Source organism: Arachis hypogaea, chromosome 6 (assembly GCF_003086295.3).
Source record: "Arachis hypogaea cultivar Tifrunner chromosome 6, arahy.Tifrunner.gnm2.J5K5, whole genome shotgun sequence".
Classification (NCBI taxonomy): domain Eukaryota; kingdom Viridiplantae; phylum Streptophyta; class Magnoliopsida; order Fabales; family Fabaceae; genus Arachis; species Arachis hypogaea.
Genome location: NC_092041.1, coordinates 92,512,854 through 92,525,081, shown reverse-complemented (window position 1 = coordinate 92,525,081; position 12,228 = coordinate 92,512,854). Strand labels below are relative to the sequence as shown.

General features: G+C 37.4%; 1 long non-coding RNA gene across 1 annotated transcript; it reads left to right on the top strand.

Moving 5' to 3' along the window:
- Window positions 1–10,163: 10,163 nt before the first annotated feature.
- Window positions 10,164–11,981, top strand: LOC112696944 (uncharacterized). The gene is made up of 5 exons (XR_011862484.1): window positions 10,164–10,279; window positions 10,438–10,735; window positions 10,899–11,090; window positions 11,350–11,401; window positions 11,519–11,981. It is a non-coding gene; the product is annotated as an uncharacterized lncRNA (long non-coding RNA).
- The last annotated feature ends 247 nt before the right edge of the window (window positions 11,982–12,228 follow it).

Sequence of the window (12,228 nt, the reverse complement as noted above, 5' to 3'; positions counted from 1 at the left end):
GTAGGAGAGCAGGCGTCCTTGGGCCATACAGCATCACCATTCGCTTATCTGAAATTCACATCAATGAATCTGCATAAGTGTTCTATCCCTTTTATTATTCCTTTTTATTATTAATTATTCCAAAAAACCATAAACCAATTTAATCTGCCTAACTGAGATTTACAAGGTGACCATAGCTTGCTTCATACCAACAATCTCTGTGGATTCGACCCTTACTCACGTAAGGTTTATTACTTGGACGACCCAGTACACTTGCTGGTTAGTTGAACGGAGTTGTGAGAATAAACAGTGCCCTAAGAATAAATATATGCTAAAGCTCAAAAGATAGAAATCACAATTTCGTCCACCAAGTTTTTGGCGCCGTTGCCGGGGATTGTTCGAGTATGGACAACTGACGGTTCATCTTGTTGCTCAGATTAGGTAATTTTCTTTCCAAAAATCTTTTTCAAAAATTTTTCTTTTATTTTTCGTTTTTCCAAAAATATTTTCGAAAAAAAAAGTAATAAAAATACAAAAAAATTAGAAAATCATAAAAATCAAAAATATTTTGTGTTCTTGTTTGAGTCTTGTGTTAATTTTTAAGTGTGGTGTCAATTGCATGCTTTTAAAAATTTTCTTACATTTTTTCGAAAATCTCATGCATTCATAGTGTTCTTCATGATCTTCAAGTTGTTCTTGACAAGTCTTCTTGTTTGATCTTGATGATTTATTGTTTTGTGTTGTTTGTTGTTTTTCATGTGCATTTTTGCATTCATATTTTTCATGCATTGAAGATTTCTAAGTTTGGTGTCTTGCATGTTTTCTTTGCATTAAAAATTTTTCAAAATTATGTTCTTGATGTTCATCATGATCTTCAAAGTGTTCTTGGTGTTCATCTTGACATTCATAGCATTCTTGCATGCATTCATTGTTTTGATCTAAAAATTTCATGCATTGAATATTTTTGTTGTTTTTTCTCTTTCATAAATTAAAAATTCAAAAATCAAAAAAATATCTTTTCCTTATTTTCCTCTAAATTTTCGAAATTTTGGGTTGACTTGGTCAAAAATTTTCAAAATTTGTTGTTTCTTACAAGTCAAGTCAAAATTTCAATTTTAAAAATCTTATCTTTTCAAAATCTTTTTCAAAAATCATATCTTTTTCATTTTTTTTATATAATTTTCGAAAATTTCAAATTTATTTTTCAAAATATTTTCAAAAATCTTTTTCTTATCTTTTTATCAAATTTTCAAAAATTAACTAACAAGTAATGTGATTGGTTCAAAAATTTGAAGTTTGTTACTTTCTTGTTAAGAAAGGTTCAATCTTTAAGTTCTAGAATCTTATCTTGTAGTTTCTTGTTAGTTAAGTAATTTTAAAAATTAAATCTTTTTCAAATATCTTTTTCAAATATATCTTTTTATCTTTTATCTTATCTTTTTTTCAAAAATTTTATCTTTTTCAAAATTTGATTTCAAAATATCTTATCTTTTTCTTATCTTCTTATCTTTTTCAAAATTTGATTTCAAATCTTTTTCAATCAACTAACTAACTCTTTGTTTGTTTCTTATCTTTTTCAAAACCACCTAACTACTTTTCCCTCTCTAATTTTCGAAAATTCTCCCTCTCTTTTTCAAAAATTCTTTTTGTTTTAAATTTTAATTTAAATTATACTTTGTCTTCAATTTTCGAAAACACTAACCTCTTTTCAAAAATTATTTTCGAATTTTTTTCCCTCTCTTCTCTTCTTCTATTTAATTAATTAATTACTAACACTTCTCTTCACCCCCTATCCTTACTCTTTATACAGACTATTCATTCTTTTTCATTCTTCTCCCCTTTCTCTTTCTACTAACATAAAGGAATCTCTATACTGTGACATAGAGGATTCCTCTTTCTTTTCTTGTTTTCTTCTCTTTCATATGAGCAGGAACAGGAAAAAGGGCACTCTTGTTGAAGCTGATCCAGAACCTGAAAGGACTCTGAAGAGAAAATTAAGAGAAGCTAAATTACAACAATCCAGAAACAACCTTTCAGAAATTTTCGAATAAGAGAAAGACATGGCAGCCGAAAATAATAATAATAATAATGCAAGGAGAATGCTTGGTGACTTTACAAAGCCAACGTCCAAGTTTAATGGAAGAAGCATCTCCATTCCTGCCATTGGAGCCAATAATTTTGAGCTTAAGCCTCAACTAGTTGCCTTGATGCAACAAACTGCAAGTTTTATGGACTTCCATCTGAAGATCCCTATCAGTTTTTAACTAAATTCTTGCAGGTCTGTGATACTGTAAAGACTAATGGAGTTGATCCTGAAGTCTACAGACTCATGCTTTTCCCTTTTGCTGTAAGAGACAGAGCTAGAATATGGTTGGATTCACAACCTAAGGACAGCTTGGACTCATGGGATAAGCTTGTCACTGCTTTCTTGGATAAGTTCTTCCCTCCTCAAAAGCTGAGCAAGCTGAGAGTGGATGTTCAAACCTTCAAGCAAAAGGATGGTGAATCCCTCTATGAAGCTTGGGAAAGATACAAGCAGTTGACCAAGAGATGTCCATCTGACATGTTTTCAGAATGGACCATATTAGATATATTCTATTATGGTCTCTCTGAATTTTCGAAAATGTCATTGGACCATTCTGCAGGTGGATCTATTCACCTGAAGAAAACGCCTGAAGAGGCTCAAGAACTCATTGACATGGTTGCAAACAACCAGTTCATGTACACCTCTGAGAGGAATTCCGTGAACAATGGGATATCTCAGAAGAAAGAAGTTCTTGAAATTGATGCTCTGAATGCCATATTGGCTCAGAACAAAATGCTGACTCAACAGGTCAACATTATCTCTCAAAATCTGAATGGATTGCAACATGCATCCAACAGCACTAGAGAGGCAGCTTCTGAAGAAGCTTATGATCCTGAGAACCCTGCCATGGCAGAAGTTAATTACATGGGTGAACCTTATGGAAACACCTATAATCCATCATGGAGAAATCAACCAAATTTCTCTTGGAAGGATCAACAAAAGCCTCAACAAGGCTTTAACAATGGTGGACGCAACAGGCTAAGTAATAGTAAGCCATATCCATCATCTTCTCAGCAACAGACAGAGAACTCTAAACAAAACAATTCTAATTTAGCCAATATAGTCTCTGATCTGTCAAAGGCCACTTTCAGTTTCATGAATGAAACAAGATCCTCCATTAGAAATCTGGAAGCACAGGTGGGACAGCTGAGTAAGAAAGTCATTGAAACTCCTCCCAGTATTCTCCCAAGCAATACAGAAGAGAAGCCAAAAGGAGAGTGCAAGGCCATTGATTTAATCAAAGTGGCCGAATGCATAGGGGAGGACGAGGACGAAAATCCTAGTGAGGAAGACCTCCTGGGATGTCCTTCAAGCAAGAAGGAGTTTCCTATTAAGGATCCTGAGGAATCTGAGGCTCATACAGAGACCATAGAGATTCCATTAAATCTCCTTCTGCCATTCATGAGCTCTGAAGAATATTCATCCTCTGAAGAGGATGAAGATGTAACTGGAGAGCAAGTTGCTCAATACTTAGAAGCTATCATGAAGCTGAATGCCAAGCTGTTTGGTAATGAGACTTGGGAAAGTGAACCTCCCTTGCTCATTAGTGAACTAGATACTTGGATTCAGAAAACTCTACCTCAAAAGAAACAAGATCCTGGCAAGTTCTTAATACCTTGCACCATTGGCACCATGAGCTTTGAAAAAGCTCTATGTGATCTTGGGTCAGGAATAAATCTTATGCCACTCTCTGTAATGGAGAAGCTGGGAATCATTGAGGTACAACCTGCCTTGTTCTCATTACAATTGGCAGACAAGTCCATGAGACAAGCTTATGGAATAGTAGAGGACGTGCTAGTAAAGGTTGAAGGCCTTTACATCCCTGCTGATTTCATAATCCTAGACACTAGGAAGGAAGATGATGAATGCATCATCCTAGGAAGACCTTTCCTAGCCACAGCAGAAGCTGTGATAGATGTCAACAGAGGAGAGTTAGCCCTTCAATTGAATGGGGAATACCTTGTGTTTCAAGCACATGGCCATCCCTCTGTGACAAAGGAGAGTAAGCATGAAGAGCTTCTCTCAGTTCAGAGTCAAGAAGAACCCACACAGTCAAACTCTAAGTTTGGTGTTGTGAGGCCACAACCAAACTCTAAGTTTGGTGTTCAAACCCCATATCCAAACTCTAAGTTTGGTGTTGGGACTACACACAAAAATTGACCTGATCACCTTGTGGCTCCATGAGAGCCACTGTCAAGCTATTGACATTAAAGAAGCGCTTGTTGGGAGGCAACCCAATTTTATTTATCTAATTTTATTTTATTTTGTTTCTTTGTTATTTTTGTGTTTAATTAGGTACATGATCATAAGGAGTCACAAAAAAATCAAAAAAATTAAAAACAGAGTCAAAAACAGAAGAAAAAAAATTTTTCACCCTGGAGGACGCACGGGCTGGCGTTCAACGCCCAGAAGGTGCATCTGGCCGGCGTTCAACGCCAGAACAGAGCACCATTCTGGCGCTGAACGCCAGAAACAAGCAACAACCTGGCGTTTAACGCCAGGATGTGCACACAGAGGACAATCTGGCGCTGAACGCCAGAAACAAGCATGAAACTGGCGTTCAACGCCAGAAACATGCATCACATGGGCGTTGAACGCCCAGAACATGCACCAATGGGCGTTTGAACGCCAGAATGATGCATGTAGGCAATTTACATGCCTATATGGTGAAGGAATGGTATTTCTTTTCACCTCAGGATCTGTGGACCCCACAGGATCCCCACCTCAGGATCTGTGGACCCCACAGGATCCCCACCTACCATATTCCCACCTTACCTTCTAATCCTATTTTTGTGATTTGAATTCCACATGTCACAATTCCCAATCTTCTTCATCAATCACCTCAAATTCCTCTTCCCAATTACCCCATTCACCATTCACATCAACCTCCTCTTCCCCATACACCCCACCTACCTCTACAATTCAACTTCTCTTTCCCACCCAATCCCACCCACATAGCCGAACCTACTTCTCCCCCTTTCTCCCATATTCTCTTCTTCTTCTTCTACTTTTCTTTTCTTTCTTGCTCGAGGGCGAGCAATATTTTAAGTTTGGTGTGGTAAAAGCATAGCTTTTTTCTTTTCCATTACCATTAATGGCACCTAAGGCCAGAGAAACCTCAAAAGGAAGACAAAAGCTTCCACCTCTGAGTCTTGGGAGATGAAAAAAATATAAGCCGTCATAGCTCAGTGGTAGAACATATGGCTGCAATTCAAGAGATCCTTGAGATACCTCAGGGAATAAATGGTCCTCCACACAACTATTGGGAGCAACTATGGATAGGAGTACCAAAATCACTAGGAATCATTCAACAGAAGCAAGGAAGAGACATAGAGGAGCTCAAAAAAAGCACCATTGGACCTTCAAGAAGGCCCCACCCTCACTCAGGTGGATTCATTCCTTGCTCTTATTTCTTTCTATTTTCGGTTTTTAATATTGTGTTTATCTATGTTTTGTGTCTTTACTTCATGATCATTAGTGTGTAACCATGCCTTAAAGCTATGAATAAAATCCATTAGTCCTTCACCTCTCTTAAATGAAAAATGTTTTAATTCAAAAGAACAAGAAGTACATGAATTTTCGAATTCATCCTTGAATTTAATTTAATTATATTGATGTGGTGACAATACTTTTTGTTTTCTGAATGAATGCTTGAACAGTGCATATTTTTGATCTTGTTGTTTATGAGTGTTAAAATTGTTGGCTCTTGAAAGAATGATGAACAAAGAGAAATGTTATTGATGAACTGAAAAATTCATGAATTGATTCTTGAAGCAAGAAAAAGCAGTGAAAAGCAAAAGCTTGTGCGAAAAAAAAAAATATGGCAAAAAAATAGAAAGAAAAAGCAAGCAGAAAAAGCCAATAGCCCTTAAAACCAAAAGGCAAGGGTAGCAAGGATCCAAGGCTTTGAGCATCAATGGATAGGAGGGCCCAAGGAAGTTAAATCCAGGCCTAAGCGGCTAAATCAAGCTGTCCCTAACCATGTGCTTGTGTCATGAAGGTCCAAGTGAAAAGCTTGAGACTGAGTGGTTAAAGTCGTGATCCAAAAGAGTGTGCTTAAGAGCTCTGGACACCACTAACTGGGGACTCTAGCAAAGCTGAGTCACAATCTGAAAAGGTTCACCCAGTCATGTGTCTGTGGCATTTGTGTATCCGGTGGTAATACTGGAAGACAAAGTGCTTAGGGCCACGGCCAAGACTCATAAGTAGCTGTGTTCAAGAATCAACATGCTTAACTAGGAGAGTCAATAACACTATCCAAAATTCTAAATTCCTAGAGAAGCCAATCACTCTAAACTACAAAGGAAAAAGTGAGATGCCAAAACTGTTCAGAAGCAAAAAGCTACAAGTCCCGCTCATGTAATTAAATTAATATTCATTGATATTTTGGACTTTATAGTATATTCTCTTCTTTTATCCTATTTGATTTCCAGTTGCTTGGGGACAAGCAACAATTTAAGTTTGGTGTTGTGATGAGCGGATAATTTATACGCTTTTTGGCATTGTTTTTATATAGTTTTTAGTAAGTTTAAGCTACTTTTAGGGATGTTCTCACTAGTTTTTATGTTAAATTCACATTTCTGGACTTTACTATGAGTTTGTGTGTTTTTCTGTGATTTCAGATAAATTCTGACTGAAATTGAGGGATCTGAGCAAAACTCTGAAGAAGGCTGACAAAAAGGACTGCTGATGCTGTTGGAATCTGACCTCCCTGCACTCGAAATGGATTTTCTGGAGCTACAGAACTCCAATTGGCGCGCTCTCAACGGCGTTGGAAAGTAGACATCCAGGGCTTTCCAGCAATAGATAATAGTCCATACTTTATTCGAAGAATGACGACGTAACTTGGCGTTAAACGCCAAGTTCATGCTGCTGTCTGGAGTTAAACGCCAGAAAAATGTCATGATCCGGAGTTGAACGCCCAAAACACGTCATAACCTGGAGTTTGACGCCAAGAAATGCCTCTACTCGTGGATTGATCAAGCTCAGCCCAAGCATACACCAAGTGGGCCCCGGAAGTGGATTTATGCATCAATTACTTACTCATGTAAACCCTAGTAGCTAGTCTAGTATATATAGGACATTTATCTATTGTATTAGACATCCTGGATTGTAATTTGGAATCCTGTGATCACGTTAGAGAGGGCTGGCCATTCGGCCATGCCTGAACTCCTGGCTTATGTATTTTCAACGGTGGAGTTTCTGCACACCATAGATTAGGGGTGTGGAGCTCTGCTGTACCTCAAGTATTAATGAAATTCTATTTTCTTTTATTCAAATCTCTCTTATTCTTATTCCAAGATATTCATTCGTACCCAAGAACATGATGAATGTTATGAGTCAGATTACCCTCATTATCATTCTCACTTATGAACGCGCGTGATTGACAACCACTTCCGTTCTACATGCAACAGAGCTTGAATGCGTATCTCTTAGATTCCCCAACAGAATCTTCGTGGTATAAGCTAGATAGATGGCGGCATTTATGAGGATCCGGAAAGTCTCACCTTGTCTGTGGTATTCCGAGTAGGATCCTGGGAATCCGAAAAGTCTAACCTTGTCTGTGGTATTCCGAGTAGGATTCCGGTAATGAATGACTGTGACGTGCTTCAAACCTATAACCTGCTGGGCGTTAGTGACAGACGCAAAAGAGGGATTCTATTCCAGTAGGGGAGGGAACCAACCGGTGATTAGCCGTACTGTGACAGAGTGCGTGAGCATTAGTTTTCACTGCGAGGATGGGATGTAGCCATCATCCATGGGTGATGCCTCCAGACTAGTTAGCTGTGCGAGTGACAGCCGCATAGGATATTTCCCCGAGAGGAAGAAAGTAGCCACAGTTGATGGTGAACCCCTATACAAAGCTTGCCATGGAAAGGAGTAAGAAGGATTGAGTAGAAGCAGTAGGAGAGCAGGCGTCCTTGGGCCATACAGCATCACCATTCGCTTATCTGAAATTCACATCAATGAATCTGCATAAGTGTTCTATCCCTTTTATTATTCCTTTTTATTATTAATTATTCCAAAAAACCATAAACCAATTTAATCTGCCTAACTGAGATTTACAAGGTGACCATAGCTTGCTTCATACCAACAATCTCTGTGGATTCGACCCTTACTCACGTAAGGTTTATTACTTGGACGACCCAGTACACTTGCTGGTTAGTTGAACGGAGTTGTGAGAATAAACAGTGCCCTAAGAATAAATATATGCTAAAGCTCAAAAGATAGAAATCACAATTTCGTCCACCAATTCACCCCGACAAAAGAACCACAGACCAAATTATACCTGAAACAAATTACCATGGTCCAGAATGCAAAATCATTAGGTACACCCCAACATATGCTTAGAATACACCCAATGAAACAGCCAGTATACACCTCTGCTGCGGATTCGTAAAAATAAATTAATTTAGCACCATAAACAGGGACAGTTTGTTACCTGTTTGTATTGTAGGTGGTGTCAAATGAAATGACGTCTCCGAAATACTCAAAGGCGGCTCTGCTTCTTGCATCGGCCCAAAAAGCCAGCTTAATCGATTGATCCTCCTCGAGTTCGAGCTCAAAAAAGAAATTCGGATTCTTCTCTTTCATTCTTAAGAAATATTTCCTAAATTCCTTTGCATCTTCTTGTTTGGAAACATTCCGCACTTCCCTGGTAATGTAATTCCTCACGTCCTTTTCGATAAAATTTAACTCGCGGTGACCCCCGGCAGCTGCAACAAATGATTGGTAGGTTTTGCTTGGTCTGATACCGGCCTCCTCGTTATTCTCTATCATACGACGAATGGACATGCTTAGTTCCCTGTGCTGTTTGAGCATCTCTGCTTTGCTTGGACAGCAGGGGTGTGAATGATCCAACACAACCTTTGAAATAATCCAAGCACCGACATCCTTCAATGTGTGTATATAAATTCTTGCAGGACAGTTTAAACCGGCTGTCGGATTGGTCTTCTCAGTCGGAGATATTTTAGATTTCCATTTTTCCTCTCTACTACATGTAATCAGTTGATTCTTAATCTCGTTTCCCTTCATATTTGTGCACCGAACTCTTGTAGAGAAATCTGCAGCCTTGGCGTAGCTCCTGTAAAATTTTTCAGCATCTTCAAGGGTGGTAAAGGTCATTCCGACTTTCGGAACAAGCTCGTCATCAACAACCGAGAGAGGCTGCACAATACACCGTGTCATAACTGTGAATATACCCATAGATATGATTCAAATACACCCAATCATGTCTAATATGATACACCCGAACCGTAACAACTCAACTACAGAATGACCTTTAAAGTCATAAACTGTAAATACACAGGCTGCAGAATACACCATGTCAAAAACTAAAAACACACCCAATCATATCTGATATAATACACCTAAACAACAACAACTCAATTAAAATAACAAAAAACCAGTAAAGTGTAGATACACCCACACTTCTAGCTAAAATACACCCAAAAGAAGAATTGATCTACACCCGAACTTCTGCTATAAATTCCAGGTAATTAATCACAACTAATACATTGAATCGACAGATTCATGTTAACGTGTTACTTTCACAATCAATGTTCAGCAATTTTTCAACTACACAATGCTATACAAATTATTGAAACAAAATTCATACTAATCCTATGTAAATCAAACCTCAGGAACTTTGTTAGATTCAAATTCATAATCCACTTCGCCTGGATTCAACTGACAATCTTCATTTGAATGATCCATTATCTTCAAAACGAGTTCAAACTTTGATTTCAGAAAAAAACAAATCAAAATAGAAAACGAAGATCGAGTTGCAGAGAGAAAAAAGGTAACGTAAACGAAGAACATACCAATGAGAAAAGGAGAGGAAAAGAACGATGGAGAAGAAGGAGGAAAGACGCGCGAGAAGAAGAACAACCAAATCTCAAAATATCGAAAACGAAGAAGGAAACAAATATTTTAAATTTGGTAGTTAGATATACGCGGGATGTTATATAGCACGTGTAATCAACGTACGTGGAGCAGCGCGTATTTTGATTTTATTGTTTAATGAACTTGTAAAGCATACAAGCCCTAATGGCTTGTATGCAGAGCTTTTCCCTTTATTTTATATATTGCTTGGCAAATGCAGGTTATCAGTACTGCAAGGACTTGCAATTGTATTTTAATTGTTCTTGATGCCATAAAGCCAATAACTCATAAGCGGCTTATAGAAAAAGAGCTGGAGGGATTTGGTATAAGGTAACCAATTGTATTTGAATTGCTTGTGTCATGTATGCAAGTTTCCACTTGTCTTACCCCCCCTCTCTCTCTCTCTCAAAATAAATAAATAAAAAATGCGGGAAGAAGCTTATTTGCTTTGTTTCTCTTTGATTAACTTGTTTACTGATTGACTGTAGGTTAAATAAAGAGCCACCAAATCTGACTTTTAGGAAGAAAGATAAAGGTGGAATCAACCTCACTTCAACGGTTACCAACACACATTTGGATCTTGACACTGTGAAGGCTATATGTAGTGAGTACAAAATTCACAATGCAGATATTACTCAGATATGATGCTACTGCCGATGACCTTATAGATGTTTTCGAGGGAAGTAGAGTATACATGCCTTGCATCTATGTTGTGAACAAGATTGATCAGATCACACTTGAGGAATTAGAGATATTGGATAAGCTACCTCATTACTGCCCAATCAGGTAATTCTTCATTCAAATCATTGGTCTTGTATGCTAAATCTCAAGCCTTTTTCCCCTAGGAAGCATTTTTTTTAATGATCGTTATTTCTTTCATTTCCATAGTTGCCTTAACTTATAGATCGTTTATTTATAAAAGTTATATGTTTTTCTGAGTATCCTTTAGTGCACACCTGGAGTGGAACCTCGATGGTCTTATGGAGAAAATTTGGGAATATCTCAATTTAACTCGTATTTATACTAAACCTAAAGGGATGAATCCTGACTAGGAGGACCCGGTAATATTGTCATCTAAAAGAAGAACAGTTGAGGACTTCTGCAATCGCATTCACAAGGATATGATTAAACAGTTTAAGTAGTAAGCATCCTTTCCCAATCTTGAAGCTTTATTTATTCATGAAGTCTTGTGACTTTTCCATGTATGCGCTACTACATGTTCTGAATCATGGTCACCTAAATTTGCATCATAAAACAGAACGATGAACATGCCTCCTCTCCCCATCACCACACTCCCATTCCGATCCCCTTGCCTTCATTTTTTTTCTTTTTCTTTTTTCCTCCTCCCTCGCCTGTATCTTCCATTCACCCAATGCTTATATGTTTGCTGAATGATGCAGTGCTCTGATCTGGGGTTCAAGTGCGAAGCATAAGCCTCAAAGAGTTGGCAAGGTAACCTACTCAATTTACTCCACTTATTTGCTCCCCCCCGCAAAAGTTGTATTTCTACTTTTGTTCTTCCTTATTAGTAAATGTTAATACTAAGTGTAATACACTGTTACATACCAGGAGCATGAACTTGAAGATGAAGACGTAGTTCAGATTATCAAGAAGGTATAAGAAGTTATAAGTGTTGTTGCAAGATCTTCAAGATGATATCTTATAGAAACATAACAGGGGCATGAGTTGGAACTGAGACATACAAGCAGTGATTGAAGATCTCTTCGTGATTTCCCCGTGGTTAAATCACACTCAAATTACTTTACTTTTTCAGCTGGGAGTTGAGTTGAGTATTTCAAGTCGGAGATGTAATTAAAAAACTCTAGTTTGTGATGTCTCTTTTTGACTATGCCGATACAAGTGGTGGATATTTGGGGCTGCTCTTGTAACATGTTAATTGTTTAGACTTTAGATAGATGATTCAGGTGGATATGTTGGTATGTTTTTTGCCGGACATTCTGAACAAGATACAGACAAACTTTATCCATGTCAAATAGTACGACTGATATTGATATAGCTTTTGGAAAGAAAACTAGTACTTTAGCTCGTAATAATATTAAAAGAATTATAATTTTTTAAAAATTACGTCAATTTAGTCTGGCCTTGGGATTTTTTTTAAATAAATAAAATAAATATTTTATTTATCGAAATAGATAATTTGTAGTATTTTTATCAAAATGTATTTTTTTTATCTTATTTTATTTAATACTACAGTGTAAATGAGATACGAAAATAATTATAACTAGAATGAGACCCGTGTGATGCGTGAGATAGTAAAT